We start from the raw sequence: 13,043 nt of genomic DNA, 5'->3' as shown, positions 1-13,043 counted from the left end.
CAGTCTCTGTGGAAGTGCACGTGCAAAATACAGATATATTATTTGCATCTGACCAACAGCTTGCTGTTATAAGAAACAGCTGGAAGTCAGCCCATGTTTGCTTTTCCCTGCTGATCGTCTTTCTATTCATCTTCTATTCTTTCACAGCAGACTGAAAAATACCTTGAAAAAAATTATTAACTGATAACTACACACATGCACCCATGCCTCTGTCTGAACAATACCACAGTCTTTCCCTGCATCTAGAATTGAAAATAATTTTCCTATATGTAACATTAACATTTATTTTTTCAGCATTGCTGGTAATTTGTTTTTATTTTACACAGTATCCTAAAAAGCAATTCTTGCACTGGGAGTGCTATGAAAATTGCATTTTTTTTCACCTTTACTGATACCTGTTGTTGAGAATTCATCCTTCAGGATAAATGAGAAAAAAAGCCCACATCTTATCTAACCAGATAGAAAGTAACATGAATTTATGGGGCAAATAAGACCTTTTATAGGTGCCTAATATTTGTAGGGGACAAGTCTCCAGTCAGAAGTCAGGAGGAAACAGTGAAAGGATATCTATGGAGCTGGTTTTAGCCACAGGAGTAGCCAGTATCTTCTTAGTCCAGGGGCTGATTGGACATATACCTGAGGTCATTATTTTCATTCCCTAGTGTTTGTTAAATGATGAAATTAAATTAAGTTACAACCAGACATGAAGTATGGAGACTTGAAACTATTCCTCCCCAAATTGCCCTGCTGTAATGGAGCACTGGCTTGTGCTTTTTTAAGCAGTTACACTTTATGGCAGCATTTTAAGGGCAGTGGCTTTGATTTACTCCCATCCTCATGTCAACAGAAGACTTCTATTATTCTCACCAGAACATTTTTAGTTGCTTCCCTTCCTGTGTCAGTATCTGGAAGCAACACAAAGAAAAAAGATTTCCAATGACACAAAGGAAAAAGTACCCAGTTGTGCATCACAGAGGATGACTACCTGGTTTAAGGTGTGGAAGTCAAAATCTGATAATATTCAGATTGAATGAAAATAATGATACTGAGGATGATGGGTTGGCTTTTTGGTTTCTTTAAGATCTCAAAATTTTATGTTACAAAGTATTTGCTAACAGTAAAAACAATGTATAAAGTTTTTTGCTGTTTTTTTTAATTAGAAATTATACGGGTACTCATGTTATACAAACTTAAGGAGCAGCGATTCTGGAACAAATCACCTGAAAAAAAATTAAATAGCATCTGTTCCTAAATGCAACTAAAATATGAACATAGAAATTTCTAGAGCACTTTAAAACAAACTTAAGGAACTGAAGGCTCTGCAATACATAGTGTGGCCAGCAAGAGCTTTCATTGTACTCTAACTGGGGCATATTAATTTCTGTTAATACCTTCTAGTGTGCTCATCATACAAAGAGCTGGACTTAGATGACTTGTGCAACAGACTGGATGAATTAACTATGAATTAACTATGTTATCTGCTAGGCAAACGTGTCACAAAATATTTTTGCAATAAAGATAAAAAATTCCTTTATTTTAATTTAAGAGCTTGAAAGTTGTGTAGGGTGAGGATTTTTAAAATTTTTTAAAGTTTTATTAATTTTTCATTAGAAGTGTGAAGAGACATGCTTAAGTTCAAAAGATTTTCTATACTGAGAAAAACTGAACTGAATTATTAGTGCGATAACATTACATTTTAATAGAATTTTTAAAAATTTTTCAATGAGAATGATACCTGAAATTGCTTATTTTAAAATGTCATTTATTTAAACTGTTTAGGCACTAATTTGTTCTCTGTTTTATGTGTGTTTTCCTTTTTTCTTCTTCTTTAGGATCAGATTTGTAGCTGGTTACAATATATGCCATTAGAATTGAGGAACTGAAAAGGCTAGTGTTAGATTTAGCAAGACCCCAAGAATGAGAATCATTTCTCAAAAAAAATCCAGAATATCCTCCCTCTCCCTGAGCTCTTCCACTTGAGGAGCTCTCCAGATCTATTAAAATAGATGTGAATACCAGGTTATTGCCTGTAACAGATCACCACTCACCATGGGTGATAGTGCAATCTCTTCCACTTAGCCAGACTTGACCTAGAAACACCAGTCAGCTGAAACAGCTGACACATAGATGGACCAAGAAGAAACTGTCAATGTCTCACTGTGAGGCACGGAGGTTTGGAGACAGTCTGGTTTGTGGGTTGCTTCACCTCTTTAAAATGGTCATTTTACTTCTCATTTCCAGCTGGGGATGTAGCACCATGCCTGCTGTGAAGTGAAAGCAGCAGCTGGGCAGGGGAGGAAAGGGCAAAGGGGGAAGAAAAAAGTTTGTCTGCAAATTTTTTTAAACATGAGCTTATTGAAATGTTGACATCTATGTGGAAACAGCCAAAAACAGACCAATCTTCTTGAAAAAGCCAGCTGTGGCCTTCTTGGTAAGCTGTAGTATGTCTTTGTGGGGACAAAAATGTTCATGAATGATTGTATGAAATGTACATATATATATACATATATCTTTAGGATCTTGATATTTCTATGTTAGCTTTTATTTGTATTTATAAGTTTAATTTTATTTCTATTTGCAAGATTCCAAAGTGGGGGAGCAAAACCAAAGCCACAACAACATCTAAGTCATGGCCTAAGCCAGGGCTTAGAGTGGCAATAAGATCACAATCATAACCTGTCCCATGTTCCCTGGGTATGACAGCATTCCCGGCATCTTCCCTTCTTAGGATGCTTGGGTTATTACAAAATACTCCTGCTAATAAAAACAAGCACCCCAGAGCAGGCATCAGTTTTATCCTTATAGCTGGTGGATCATATATATCTTATGCTAATAATTTTTCATTTCTAAATCACAATGCAGAAATCACTGTAAAAGATAAAACCAGACAGGAATCTTGCCAGTTAATAATTCCATTTCTTTAAGCATCTTTTGTAGTATTTTCTAAGCATTATTTTAATTGATTTAAGGTAATCCCAAGCAGTGAATGTTTTCTTTCTGTTCTACAGCGAATTAGAAAGCCAGTTAAAATTAAGAGGATGCTATTTTTTATTCTTATTTTAATAATTTTAATTGCTATTATTTATTTTATTATTTTTAAGAGGATGTTAGTCTTTTTGTCACTCTCACCTCCTGCAATCTCAACCCCCCTGAACAGCTTAATCAGCCCAGGTTGTGCCTGCTCCTTTCCACTCCACAACTGCTATGGCCTAGTGTACTTGTCATTGTTGAGCAGAGGGATCCACCCTCTGCTGCCTCTCTCCCTCCTCCTTAGATAGGTTTCACACAGGTCCCTGATGAACCCCAGATAGGCAACACCTCTTCTCCAGAGGCTGCAACATCAAAGGCAGGAGAACCCTGACTGAGCTTCCCTGCTTCCATACTGGTCTCTTTCCTGCTGCTGCTGCTCACCCTTATCCAGGCAGCCATCCTGCTGAGGTCAGGCACCATGACCAAAGACCTGCCCAGCAGCAGGAGGGCAAGCAGGTTCAGCATCTGCTTTTGGCTGCAGCACAAGCCAACCACCCCACTTCCCCAGACCTCAGTTCTGCCTTTCGTAAATAGACATGGGCTTTTCACTGTGTTTTTGAGATCTGGGAAGGAATTTGAAAGAGTTATTGATACCAGTTATAGGCACTGCCAAAGGAGGTTATTGTCTAAGCATATCATTAATTATTATTATAGTTATTATAATTATATAAATAATTATTATAATTAATATATATATTAATACAGCTTTCAGATGATATGGAGCTAACCTGAAAACAGACCCAGCCACATCCTCATAGGCCCATGCCAGGTATCTTACTTTACTTTCTGTAACGATCTGCAGGAATGCAAGCTGAAACAGAGCTTACAGCAGAGACACCCTATGAAAACATGGGCATGCCACGTACAAAACTATTTGCCTGTTTATATTTTGTAAGATTACCCATAGTACCATTGCACTATGTATATTTAAAAAAACCAAGGACAACCCATGATTAACGAACAGAGTTGACATCTGGAAACCCTGAGATTTGAGTGATGGCTGTCCCAGGTTTTCATGCAACTTGTACCAACCTCTTGCAGATAAATATTTCAAAATCAGTGGCCTGACTTAATATACTCTAATAAAGTTGATCTCTTTGCCAGAGCCATTGAGTTTAGCTGCTGCTTATAAGCTATGCAAAATCTGGGGGTACTCAATAATTCTGATAATCAGGCTGCCATTTTTCTTTCTGGTTACTAAATTGAGATACATCTCAGCACAAGGTGAAATTCATCTTTGTAAACCTTGTTCTCTGTTTTGATGAAATTTTCCCTTGAGAAATCTTATATAGGCATTTAAAGCTATAAAGCCTTGATGAATATTAACTTTAGGACCAGGAATAGGATTTTTCTTGTTTGCATTTAATTGTAAAATGGAGGTATGGGTATTAACCTCATTCACCAAAGGCATGAATAAGCACATCCATTAAATTTGTATATTGCTAATCTTGTGTTTGAGGTTCTCCAAGATCAAGGACTTTTTGATCAATTGAAACTGTCCCCTGAGCCAATTTTTCATACCAATGATATCTTCTCTTTTTCGTGTTCCAAAGATTGTCTTTCAGTCTTTGAAGTCAACCTGAACATTTTCTGTCATGTTCTGAGTGTTGTCATTCATGATTCTCAAAGATAAACCAGACAGAAGACAGAGTTAAATAGTTTTGGAAGACTAAAGAGGCAGTAAAAAGAAAGACACTAATAACTGGAAAAGATAAATATGAATGAACAAAATGCAAAAGGTTAATTTCTAATTTCATAAGAGAAACAAAATACCAGAGAAGAAAAGTTCAGAAATGAAAAATATCCAGGAAATCAATGACAAATGTCCAGAACTAGTTTTGTTGCTTTGTTTTGCTTTGCTTTTAGATTGAAAAGGTCATATAGCCTATTAAAACATTTAGAATTTAAATGGTAAAAAAAAAAAAAAAATATGAGGTCATGAAATAGAAAAATTGGTAAAGAAAGGCAAAAGAAAATGGAGAGAAGGGAAAAAGAAAATGTTTGTGGTGACTTACACTGCTTTTTTAATGACAGAAATGCAAAGATTGAGAGAAGTTACAAAGACATCAGCCTTTATTTAAAGTCGTGATTACTACACATTTTAGCTGAAATGGCTTTGGGACTCCTCAGCTTTTCATAGCTAAAATCCTCACTGCTCAGTACCTGTGAAGGTTACAATGTTATAAAGCAATTGCAGCAGATTCTGTGATTACTGTGCAACAATAATTGAATAACTTTTAAACATGTCTTTAGAAATACAGAAACTTGACATTAATAATTATTAATGCAATAATATTACTATATAGTTTAAATGTTAATAATTAATATAGTATTAATGCAGAAACAGTATTTTTCTGAGATAATATTATAATTTTTCATCTTCTTCTGTTTCAAACAAATTTCTTCCCTGGGCATATTTATTTCCCCAGACATTTTATTTCCCTGGGCATGTTCAAATGTCACTGTTTTCTTGCCTGACTGTGCTAGACCCAGCACGAGAGACAGAGTTCAAAACCAAGTGAAGAAGGCATAAATTGCCCATGAAAAGGAAAAACGGGGTGGCTTCACAGCCAACATCATCTATCCTGTTCTGGTGAGGAACTGGCTTTGATGCCCCTTCACAGAGTCAGAACAGGGTAGAATAGCAGAGCTCAAGCACGTTCATTGCTGGGCAGGGTCGGTGGGATTTATATTATTTTAGCAATATGAAGGTAAGGTGCCTTGTCTCTCTTACACTCAGCTTTCACTGGCATTTGTTTCCCTAAAACTCTCAGCAATCGCTGGCTAGAACAGAGGTTAAAAACTTGCCCAGTTCATTGACAGCTATAGAATGGGGAACAACCTCAATTCACAAAGTAGCTGAGTGCTGTACCTAGCAATCTCTGCACAGGTCGTGGTGTTTAAGTTCATAAATATTTGCTTTTGATCAACATTTGAACACAGAGGTAGTGAAGAGATCCTGGTGCTGTATGATGGTAAATACCAGCTCCCTGCCCATCTCTGTCCAGCTGGGAGCATGTTATGGTTCAGGCAAAAGGATTCTTACTTCAATATGTGCCATTCTCTGTGCTGCCTCCATCTACCAGCACATCACTTGCCAATGGTTGCAATATATTTTTCCTCTGACTCACCATAGTTTTTCAAATGCTTTCAGTACTGAAGGTTTCTCTATTTTTTTTTCCCCAGAGCAAATTCTGTAGAGCTAGAAAAGAAACAAATGAGAGGGAGGGAATCAGCTCCTGCAGGCTTTTGAAAAGGAGTTTATCTATTTCAGCTTGCAAAATCACAATTCAGGTAGTATTTTTAACACCATGTCCATGCTTAACTTCTCTTCAATGCATGAGGGGCTCGGAATCTATGTGTTTGGGAAATTTCCCTGTGTACTTGCCTTCATCTTTAGATGTGAAAAACAAGACCTTAGAATTTCAGTGCCTCTTGCAGTTTCTTACAAAAATAGTGCCTCCCTACAACACGGATGCACTTTGAAGAGAATTGCACAAAATTAACACTGAAAGATTCTTAGATTCTCTCTTGTCAGGATCTTATAAATTAAACAGCAATGTTAACATGCTTTTTTAGTTGCTGTGGTGTTCCTGCTGTTGGTTTATTCTGGTATGTTGGTGGCTTCAATCAGACCAGCTGATTGCTTTTGTTAGGCAATAATTCTGTAAATACTGTAAGATTCTGGTATTTTATATTTATACTGCAGAAATTCAGACTGCACCTGCAACTAGCACTATGCATTTGACTCCATCATTGATCAATTTTTCTCTGGCACACACCCCTAAGAGAAATCAAGTCTTTTCAATCCATCATGAGCTGCTGTAAAAACTTGCTTCACAGAATTTTGCACTTTCCACTAGCAATACTCAGAGATGAAAAGGCACAACAGCTATATGAAGCACACTGCAACCAAGTACTACGCTCATAAAATCATGGAAGAATAATCTTGCTAAGTTTCTGTGCTTTTTTATAAAGGATCACATTTTCAAACTTGGAGCTGTAATTGTTAGGCACTTCAATACAGCACCTTCAGTGCACCTCTAAAAGGTAATCTACATGCAATTTGGCTGCACAAATATGAGGCAATATACCTAACCCAGCTCTGAAGAGTTGTTCTATGTTATACAATATCCTTCCAGCTTAAAAGTGGGACATTTCAAAACCCTCCAGCTATACTGAAATAGAAACTTTGCCTGTTAAGATACCATTATTGAAAGATTCCTTTCCTCCTCCTCCCCCTCAACCAATCCACTATCTTTGGAAGCACAGACACCATCCATTCTGAGCACCACTGACTTCCAATAGAGCAACACTGGTCCATTAATAACCTCTTTGATAAAAATATCATAATAACAGCACCAGAGAGGGTGGGAGGCCCATTTCTTCACCACGTGCCCCCAAACACATGCAGATCACTTACTGCCTAATGGCACACAGGGACTGTGCTCTGTGCTGGAGCCAGAGCTCAGCACCTACCCATCATCTCCTCCCATTGCTGCATTTACAGCTTTTATTTAGCAAGAATTTAATGAGACCGATTGCTGATGCCTGGAATTTTGGAGGGTAGAAATGTCAGGGACAGTAAACAAAAACAACAGCCACCATATGTCCTTGCAGAAAATCACACAAGCCTTCTGAACAGCCTCAGCAATGTGAAGCAGCCAGGACTTGAGTGTCTCTAAATAATTTGTAATGCTTTGTAAAAATGGCTGCCCAAACTTAATAGATAGACCTCTGTCTGTAGAGGTCTGTAATTCCTACCTTTAAGTAAATTCTCAAAGTCTTAACAAGAAGGAATCAGGCTAATATAAGACATTTACGGTAATAATAGTTTAATGGAGCTCCTTAAATCCGTAAAAAATTGAGAGGTCATTACAAAATAAGAAACACTTGACTTTACATGATCCTTATAAGGCAGATGAGTATTGCTTTAGAAAAAATATTAAAAACCAATATATGAATCACTCTATTAGAAGTTAGGATAATTTCACTGTTTATTTAATCAGAAGTAAACAGAACAGATCACAGCTCTGAAGTAATGGAGGCTTTAATGATAATAATTGAGTCAATGAGAAAATGAAAATTTTTGGCTCACTAGAGATCAGTTTAACAAATATTAACTAATAGTTCTCTTAAGTGCTGGTTTCTGAATATTTTGAAAACCAGATCAATAACTAACTACACCTCAGTAAAATAAAGTGCAAGAATGTAGATTCCCACTTAAAAATCTCTCTGTGTGTACTTCCTTCATTTGGACAGTAATGGATCTTCTGGAGATTTCTGTAATAGGGTGTAGTCTATTGGCAATGGTAGTCTTCCACTACTGAAATAAATCTCAGTTGCATATCCGATATTAAGCAGTGGTATTCAGGATGTTTCAAATTAAATGGAAAGCTATTCATGTTCGTGTCAAAGAGGAGTAATATTTAGCACCTCAAGTATGTTTACACCAGCTGCCCTGCTTGAGTACACAGCACCTTTGTGGTGGAGCTTGGCTGCAGTGATGCATCAGTTACTATCAGATATTGACCAATGACACCGATGTTAAATATTTGGCAAAACCAAAATTATTCACACTGAAAACTAAATCACACTTAACATTTTATTAACTTATGTGTTCTAAAGCATGGTAAATATTCCAATCTAGACAATCCATTGGACAAATTTCCTGAACATGGCACATAAAGAAAAAACAACAAAAAAAAACCACCCTTAGCAGCAAGCCCAGTACATGTTGTGTAGAGCATCTTGGTAATTATCAGTCCCAGCTTTATCAAGTCATCTTATACAGCATGGAAACAAAAGGAACGATCAGTATCGTATTTACTGGTAAGAACAGAGGAAAAATAAGATATCTGCAGTCCAGCAGCTGCCCTGTGTTCAGTCTACAACTCTACAGCTTGTGAATTGACCATTCACAGTATGTACTCTAAGGGTGTACAAAGCACCTGCATGATTTACTAACTTTGATGTCATTAGAATTATTACCAAGTGTTTTCATATGTTGTGCCCCAGGGATTAGTTGCCTTGGGAATCACTTGTATTATTTACCATTATTTTCCTTACTGACATAGCATGATCTCGACTGATAGCCTTAACTGGTGCAAAAGGTGGGGGTAGTATATTTTTTGACCATCAGTCTCATACTCTGATGTAACAAAATTGCTGTGATTTTAAAGATAAGTAATCCTTCCCAAGCATAGAGCCAAGCTGGTATTAAAAGGTCAGTATTTATGCTATTCTGTGTCTCCAGCAGAAAAAAAAAAAGCCAACAGGAGTTAAAAACTGATCTGCATAGAGCCAAGGGGTGTTGTGGCAGTATAACACCCCGGATATGGCATCTGGGCCCAAACACTGCATTTAGATCTGACAAAACATTTTGTTGTCTTGCTGTATTGTATAACTGAAGTCCATGAGGCTCCTACAGATATGTGAATCCATTATTATTATTATTATTATTATTATTATTATTATTATTATTATTATTATTATGGGAATACCTTGTTTCTGGAAACCAAAATGTGAAGAGTAAAATGAGCGTATTTTCAGCTTTTAGGGCTACTTTTGTGTGTTTATTTCTAACAGAGGTAGATGTCTTAGAGACATTTGGTAATGTCTCTAAGTAGATGACATTCTAAACTGCCCCAGATTTTAATCAAGTTTAGTGTAATCACAGTTTCTATGATGAATTTCAAGGAGTAGAGACATTGTTGCCTGGAATTATTGCTCAAGTGTACTTATAATGGCTTGTTGGAGCACTAGGTTTTTCAAATACTAATACTACTATTATTCATCTTATGTAGTCTTTTGCTTAGCAAAGAGATAAGAGTATTTATTATCCAGCAAAGTGGGCTAATTTTGCAATGATATGCAGAAAACCCTCTGTACATGGTTGAAGAAAAAAAGCAGACATAATGACAACTAAGAGCATCAGTCATAAACAACACAATGTACTTGGTTTCTTTTACAACAGCAATTTTAATTCCTTCATAATTGACTTGTAAATTACCTTCCTTTTTAAGAAAAAAATGTACGTCATCTGTTACTATCTGGGTTTTGAGTACTTCACTGAAAAAACCCAAGAGAATTAGGGAAAAAATTATTACTTGTTCCTCTAAGTCTACCACTTTTTCCTGCAATGGTGTGAAGGCAGTTGTTATTAGCTTACAGAATAGGTGTCCAAGCTATAAAGATTATTTTTTTCTCAGACTTCTGAGATAGGAACATTAAGGCATTTTGGCAGCTCTCATTAGGCAAATCACTAAAATCTATCTGATCTAGACAGTAATCACACAAACTATTTTTGGACATTTATTGATTATACTACCTCAGTATGGCAAATTAATTCAAGGTTTTGACTTTACTGGACCTTTAAAGACTAGAGACCTGTGCCCAGGAGGATGTCCCTGCCCTTGGAGGCCATGTGCTGGGTACAGCTGCAAGGCATCCCTGTAAATTCATCTGGACATCCAGACTACGTAAAGAAAGGAATTTATACCATGGGTATAAATGAGTTCTCACCAGGGCTTTACATAATCCACATCTTTCCTACAGAAAGGCTTGGAGCATTTCAGAATTCTCCTCTGCTCTTGTTACAGAGGGGAGTTTAACATGAGTATATGTCTAGTTTGGGAGTTTACCATTTGTATTTGTATTGCTAATCTCAAATGCAACACTTCTACACTGACTACTGCTTAATTTCATGTTGTTGACAGATCAGTAAACCACTTGGATCCCAATTTGCTTTTAGCCATGTGGACTGAACAGATTTTCCCTGCAACACTCAGGGAAATCAAATAACTGACTCAGTTGTACAGATCAGTTTAAAACACCTCAGCTAAATATACCTGAAGGAAAGAGTCCTGTATAGAGGGTAGAGATTGAGACTTTGAGAATGTATCACCCCAGAAAGTTTGTTTGCAACCCTGGAATGCAGAAAAAGTATTGGTGTCTCCCTCTTAAGGCTTATTTCTTGAGTGGTCTACAGGGGAAAAGGGAAAGACACCCAGTGTGTCATTGAAGATGTTGGTGTAAGCTACTGAAGATGGATGGATTCCTGTCTGAAATGAGGAAATATTTGTGTCTGTCTGAACAAACTTCTTCTAAGCAAAACACCATTATTCACATTGAAAACAGCAGCAGAAAATGGTACTGCCTCTGCCTACTTCTGGTACAAAACAAGCAGAATGATGTCTTGGAAACCAGGAAGAAAAGATGCAGGCACACAAGCACACATCTATACCTATGCCTGTATCTACCGCTCCAGTGAGCTCCTGGGTTAGTGCAAACAAACCTCACATTCCAGCAGCACTGGTGAGGGCAATGTGCTGAGGATACCAGTTAGAGACAGCAGAGCTGCATCCAGGCAAAGCTGGAGGAAGCTGCAGCAGCAGTGCTCTTGCAAGAGCTGTTTATAAGCAAAAGCAGGAAACAGAAGCCATGAAGGAGCAGCTTGCTTCCAGTTCATGAGATGTCCTGAACTAGTACCAAAAGGGAAGGGTCAACCCTAGAACTAAAAGCTCAAGAAACAGTGACCTCCCTAGCTGATAGAAGTGCCAGACCATGGGGGAGAAGAGGCAAAGGGCTGAAATCTCTGTGTTAGAGAAACACATTGCATGCTCAGTAAAGGGCAGCACTGCTGAGTTTTGCTGTGCCAGGCAAAGGATCAGTGTCCTCTGGCACCGGCTGATGTGTCTGTTCGTGAGCCTCACTATCATTCCCACACCAAGGGTCTTTTCATGGAAAGAGCAATCTTCAAAGCCTGTAGATCCCCCAGAGGTGCTGGAGCTCCTTTTGACTGTCATAGGTACCCGCAGACCCACCCACAAATATCACAAGCAGAGACTTGCAGAGATTTCTGTGGAAAAGGCTACATTTCAGACAGCTTTTCAGGTATCATTTGATTTCCTGACTGTGCAAAGCACCTGTCTTCTTACCATTCCTGCCAACATTCATCTTACATTGGTGCCATACACTGACATGTACAGATAACACATTAACTTACTACAAATCATTCTCTTTGGGATTGTTTTAGAATCAGAATGTTAAGGGGCTAGAAGGCACCTTAAAGACCATTTAGTCCCAACCCCATTTCCATGGGCAGGGACATCTCCCACTAGACCAGGTTGCTCCAGGCCCTATCCAACCCAGCTTTGAACACTGCCAGGGCTGGGACATCCACAACCTTCCTGGGCAACCTGTTCCAATGCTTCACCACCCTTAAGTAAAGAACTTCTTCTTAATACCTCACTTAAATTTCCCATCTTGCAGTTTGTACCCACATATTTAATATATAACAATTCACTAGGTTTCCCTGTCAAGCTAGTGAGAAGTTAGCATACAAATATTTCCTCCACCTATTTTCTTACTAAAAACATCTTTAAGACCGAAACCATAAGGTTTAAGCACATAAACTCTGAAGCTTCATGGCAGTGAAGGAAAAATCAGAAGCTTGTCAGTATTTAAATACACTACAAAAAATCTCCTGCCATGCTCCTTACTAGACCTTCCTGCTTCTAGGAATTCCTTGCAGAGAGGCTAGACCCAATGCTGATCAGACAGAGTCTAATTACCCTACAAGAAAACGTGTTCTGTGAAGCATCTCAGTGGGCTCAAACCAAGGAAAGTGAGCCTTGGAAGGTCTGAAGGAAGCCTGAGGAAGAATGCAGCCAGCATAAACTCTTATTTTGAATATGCTGAGTGTGAAAAGCTGACCTATGGCTTGCTCCTGTGACACTGCTCTTCCTTGTTCTCCCTCCCTCAGGTAAAAATATAGTGAGAAAAAAGCCCAAAGAGCAGTGTTCCTCTGTGAAAAATGTTCATACAGAACATCAATTTCCTTTGTTATACATGCTGTGTCTGAACAGCTGCCTGTTCATCATCACAAAATATCAAATAACTACAGAAAAAAACCAAAAAGAATACTAGCTTTAGTAAAGATCAATGAAAATTAGAGTTCTGCTGCATTAGCAGCAGATTAGCTGCTACTCAAAATTTACAAAAGAAAAAAG

Source organism: Parus major, chromosome 2 (genome assembly GCF_001522545.3).
Source record: "Parus major isolate Abel chromosome 2, Parus_major1.1, whole genome shotgun sequence".
NCBI lineage: Eukaryota > Metazoa > Chordata > Aves > Passeriformes > Paridae > Parus > Parus major.
This window is presented reverse-complemented; position numbering follows the sequence as displayed.